The sequence below is a fragment of the Apium graveolens genome, chromosome 10 (genome assembly GCF_009905375.1).
Source record: "Apium graveolens cultivar Ventura chromosome 10, ASM990537v1, whole genome shotgun sequence".
NCBI classification, from domain to species: domain Eukaryota; kingdom Viridiplantae; phylum Streptophyta; class Magnoliopsida; order Apiales; family Apiaceae; genus Apium; species Apium graveolens.
In genome coordinates, this window is record NC_133656.1 from 184,332,587 (window position 1) to 184,338,380 (window position 5,794).

General features: G+C 37.0%; 1 non-coding gene across 1 annotated transcript; it reads right to left on the reverse strand.

The window, feature by feature from the left end:
• Positions 1 to 5,371: 5,371 nt before the first annotated feature.
• On the reverse strand, positions 5,372 to 5,478 carry LOC141694122 (small nucleolar RNA R71). The gene has a single exon (XR_012563450.1). It is a non-coding gene; the product is annotated as a small nucleolar RNA R71 (small nucleolar RNA).
• Positions 5,479 to 5,794: the final 316 nt, after the last annotated feature.

The following is a 5,794-nucleotide window of genomic DNA, read 5'->3' on the forward strand; positions in this document are numbered from 1 at the left end:
TCAGCCATACAAAAGGATTCTGGATTTACCAGGACTGCCAAGACTGAAATTCTCAACAAGATTGCCAACATAAGGAAAACTTGGAGGGAGCCCAATGCCTTGCCCAGAACCTTACTCATTCAAGAAAGGGTAACTACAATTCACAAATCACCTCATTGGTTGATGGAATTCAGAGATGATAAAGGAGTCAGAAGATTTTTCAGACTTGAAGACCAACTCAAGATTGCCAGCAATGAAACTCTCAAAGAAATGCAATCTAAGTTGGATATCAGTGATGAAGATGAAGCTGAATTCTTCAGACAACTCTAACTCCAAATTGAGGAAAATGACAAAGGGCTAGGAAAGAAAACCAGGGATCAAAGAAGAAAAAGATGATTTGCTCAGGCTAGAGGAGCATCCTTGGAAATACTGTAAATCTTCAATTACCTTCTAGTACATACACTTTTGCAGCACTTTTGAATTTCTACTTAGTTTCAGTTCATATATTTGTTAAGTGTTTTGTTATCATCAAGTTAACCTTGAATTTATGTCTACAATTCTTATAGACATAAATAGGGGGAGATTGTTAGGAATATATGTGCATTAGTTTGATGATATGTTTAACAAAACACTTAAGTAGAAATCTAGTGTTTGTAGCCTCAACGGATAAGACCATTTTGGCTATCCGTTGATGGTGTAGCTTTACTTAGAAATAAGTCTAGTGTTGTAGCACATTTCAGTCTCTGAATTTGAGATATAAATTCTTAAATGTTGAGGGAAATTATAATTCATGTTGACTACTAGAGGATATGCAGATAGGAAGGCCAATTGTAAGTATTTCATGCCTTGTAATTTTGTATAAATGAAATGGTGTCAACGGATAACTTAAAGACCTTCAACGGATGAGAAACAAAGCTTCAACGGATGTCTCTAAAGCTTCAATGGATAACATCCTTCAACGGATGAGTGCATCAACGGATAGAGCTTCAACTGCTAACACATCAACGGATAAAGCCAACAATGGATGAAGGCTTTAACGGATGTTCTGTTAAATAACAGTTGACAAGTGGTAGTTGTACCTACAAATAGAGGCACATGGGTTGACAGAGACAACTGAGATGTGGTAGCCTATTTCAGGAACATCAGAAAAAGCAGCCGTTCTACTCTAGTATAAAGAGGCAATAGTCAACAATGCACTGGAGTAAAATGGAGAAGAAACAAGTGGAGAACTTATTTTATTATTGTACTTTTTATCTTTGTCTTCACTTGTACACTTAGTGTTATATAAACCAAGTAGCAGCTAGTAATTAGAAGAGAATTTTTCCAGTGCTGTTTAGAAAAATCTTGAGAGAAAAATTATCTAGTTTGTACTAGGACGCAGCTGTGATCAACTTCTTGAATCACAGATTTTCTGAAATACCATCTCTGGTGGAACAACAATCCACCAGAAAAGTTTTTAAGGTCTGTTGTGTTCTTTACATTAGTGTTTGAATATATATCTGTCAGTATTAGCTTAAAGCAATTCATACACTTGTTTATCTTAAATACATAGCCTTTGAAACTGCTTAAAACTTGAAAAAGTTTTGAGATTTACATTCAACCCCCCTTCTGTAAATCTCATTGTTAGTTCATTAGGAATAACATATGTGGGTGGAACGCAGCAAGCAAGTAAGGCAGCCTGGAGAGCTCAGTTAGGAGAGGAGGCTGGTCCGTCACAGTAGCAATAGCAGGAAGCAGCAGGAGCACATGTTGGAGCTGGTTTGAGTTCAACGTAGTATAGGCATTTAGCGAGGAGGATGGATGCGATGCACTACATCCATAGTCGTTTTGCACATGATCTCACCCAGGCACTTGGGAGAGCTTTCAGAGCCACCGGTGTTGACATTCAGTGGCTGGTATTTGGTGAGGACTCTCTGTATCCGCCTCCGGACACACCTGACACTCCACCCGTTGAGGGTGATGATTCTGATTCGCAGTAGGTATGCCTGAATTCCTTACTATTACCTTCACTGAGGACAGTGAATATTTTAAGTTTGGGGGTAGTAGTTGAAGGAATATGTTTTGTGTGAGTCACATATAGTTGCATATTCATGATAGTTTAGTTCATATAGTTTGTATATTTTGCCATGTAGTTTTTTTTTGTTTTATGATATTTTCTTCATTTAGTTTCGTGCATTTGCATTATAACATGATCCCTTAGATGATTTTTCTGATTGACTTGTGATATTGATGCTAGTGTAGTGATGCGTATTTAGTGATGTTAAGTCTTATCGAATTGATTTGCATGCTAGAGATAATTGTATTTCACTAAGTCTTATAGGTTGCTAGAGTGCTAGATCATGATCATGATTTGTTGGTTTGTCGAGGGTTAATCGCTTGTTTATATTTAGAATTTTAGATATTCGCTTAATAATAAAAGACATGGATATTTAGAAATTGGAGAAAAATTGGATTTCATTGCTAGTTGTGTGGCTAGGTGTCAAATGGCTAGTAGCCGGCTCATATTTATATGAGTAGTCTAGGGTTGAATGAGATGGAGTGAAACGCACTCATTCAGAAATTTGTTAAAATATATATATATATATATATATATATATATGTATGTAAGAAAGAAAAAAAGAATAAGTGTTTTGTATAATTGATCATGTGTGGGCTCTTTAGTACTCGAGTTATTAAGTTCTTAGGGGACTTTGTGTCTAGTGACCTAAGACTTTTATAGTCTGGGATCCGCTAACCTAACGCTCGCTAAATGGGTACTATTGTATAAGTCTTTTGTGGACCTCACTCATTGCACGATCAAATAAGCATACTTGTGTTATTTTGTTGTGAATAAAAGCGTGAATCTATGTTAACTCCGATATAAGAATTGAAGTGTTATAAGTTATTTTGAGTCTAGTTTTTATTCTATTTATAAGCATGTGATTGTTTTGATAAGTAGTGAGTCAAGATTGTTAATCTAGTTGCGATAGTATATCTGTAAGCAGTTGTGCACACGCACGTCTTTGGTTTGTAGGTTGATTTGTGAGCTTTGATTGATCTTTATGCGAATAACAGTATTTGCTGAGGTGTTGCTTGTTGATTGGTTTAGTTATTCTATAGGGATCGTTGCATTCATTTAGTTGCATTCATGCATTTTTATTTCATGTTTTTTGAGTCTGTTTATGCTTGAGGACAAGCATCGATTTAAGTTTGGGGGTATGTTGAGTGGAATTTATGACACTTTATTACGCTTCGTAAAGCTTTGAATTGATGTGTTTGTACTCAAGTTGTTAAGTGTTTTGTTGACTGACATTTATGACACTTTATAATGCTCTAATAAGCTTTGAATTGATGCATTTGTACTCAAGTTGTTAAGTGTTTTAACGTGTTTTCTAGTGTTTTTGCATTTCAGGAATTAATCTGTGAATCAGGTGAATTAGCATTGTTTTGGTGCTAATTTGGTGTCAAGGTGGTGTTGGAATAAAAGCTTGTGGAAAGCCGGCTCAAAGCAGAAAGGAAAAAGATGAAATATGAGTTTTTCCCAGAAGGACGGCGCGCCCGCGCTGTGATAGCGCGCTATCGTGCCAGGATTCCAGAAAGGCAGCGCGCCCACGCTATGATAGCGTGTGGCCGTGCCGGTGCGAAAAATATGAATCCTGATTCTAATTCGATTCTAAGTGGGGAGACTTGCAGATTGCAAAGGGCTGCTATATATATTCAAATAAGAACATTTTCATGGGAGAGACGTACTAGAGCGTAAGGAGAGCCGTAAGAAGACCGTTTTTAGCACGATTCAACAAAGACGAAGAAGATCTTGTTTCTACTTATGAATCTTTGTTTTAAGTTGTATTTGGATGCTAGTTTTCTTACTTGTGAACCTTACTCTTGTTTTGTACTTGGTTTTATTTATTCGTTATAAAGACTACGTTTGTTATACCATGCTTTCATCGAAACCCATGTTGATAATGTGTCCGATTATGGGCTAATCGTTATCGTGGGCTTCTAGCGGATTTATTTATGGATTTCTTTAGTTATATTATTTTGATGCCTTAGTATGTGGTGATTGATTGATAGCCTAGTATTGGTTGTGCATATTCGTCTTATGAGCGTCGCGAACTTATAAGATAGTGTGTTAGTTCTTAATGAAGCGACAGTGAATTTAAGGATTTAGAACTTTCCATGCTAGCATAGGTTCATGTATTATTATGCATGATTCATAGGTAATTTTAACCATCTTACTTGCCCTGTGTAATCAAGATAGATAACTTGTGCTTAAACCGTTATGTTGTCAAATTCTATAGACATATAAGGTCTCAATATAATTAGTGTCTATTCAGCTTCTATCTCTTTTGTGGATGTCTGGTAGTATGGTACTCATGCAACGAAAGTTGGCATTTATCAGTTTTGTGTTGTCTGATTAGTGTCATCATCATTGCATGCTAAGGTTGAGAATAATAAGGCTATTGAATGAAGTATTTAATGAAGTTAGAATCCCATGTTTGTCATATATATTAATTTAATCAATCTTATTCTCTTAGTTATAATTGTTAGTTTAATTCTTAGTTATAAACAACCTTAATTTGTTATCGTCTTAGTATTGAATAATAACCATACATTGTTGCTTAAGTACGTGAATTAATTAGTTAACCAATACAGTCTCTGTGGGAACGAACTAGAAAATATTCTATATTACTTGCGAACGCGTATACTTGCATGTATTATTAGCGCGTGTTTAGCGACTAACAAGTTTTTAGCGTCACTCCCGGGGACTGCAGTGTTAATTATTAGTTTATGTATTTTCCATCAGTGGTTGTTAAAGTTCATTAACTCAGACATTGTTACTTAGTTGTTTCCTTGTTTTATCTTAGGTACTCTAGCGAGGGTATATGCATACGCGTTCGTGTACTCGTAAGAGAAATCTGGATCAAGCCGAGAAGGAAGCGATAGTGGTTCGTAAGGAAGTTTTTGAGGAAGAAAAGAAGGTAGAAGAAGAATAGAAAGGTGAAGAACCAGCTTTAGAAGAGATGGGTGATCAAGCGGAAAATCTGAAGGCTTTCATGGACTATTCTCAGCCTAAGATTAATGACATTTAGTCAAGAATCTTCAGACCAGCCATCAGGGCTAACACTTTTGAGATCAAGTCAAGCACGATTCAAATGATACAGAACTCAGTTTAGTTTGGGGTTCTCCCACTGAAGACCTCAACATGCACATCGGGGATTTCATCGAGATCTGTGACATCTTCAAGTTTAATGATGTGAATGAAGATGCTATCAAGTTGTGACTCTTCCCATTCTCTCTAAGGGACAAGGCTAAGTGCTGGTTAAATTCTCTACCAGCAGGGTCTATCACCACTTGGGAAGATCTTGCTCAAAAGTTTCTCACTAAATTCTTCCCTATGGCGAAGACTGCTGCAATCAGGAATGCTCTTACTCAGTTTGCTCAGCAAACAGGAGAATCTCTGTGTGAGGCTTGGGATCGATATAAGGAGATGTTAAGGAAATGCCCACATCATGGCATGCCTGATTGGATGATTATCAATTATTTCTACAATGGATTGGATGCTACTTCTAGACTCATCCTCGATGCAGCATCAAGAGGAGACTTGTGGGCTAAAAGCTAGAATGAAGCTTATGAACTTATTGAACTGATGACTGCTAATGAGTACTAGAATCCTTCTCAGAGGCTGACTCAGGGAAAAGTCACAGGAATTCTGGAGTTGGACGCATCAACTGCTATCGCTGCCCAACATAAAGCCTTGACGATGAAGGTGGACACTTTGACTAATTATGGAGTTAATCAAATCACCAGTGTATGCGAGCTATGTGCTGGTGTC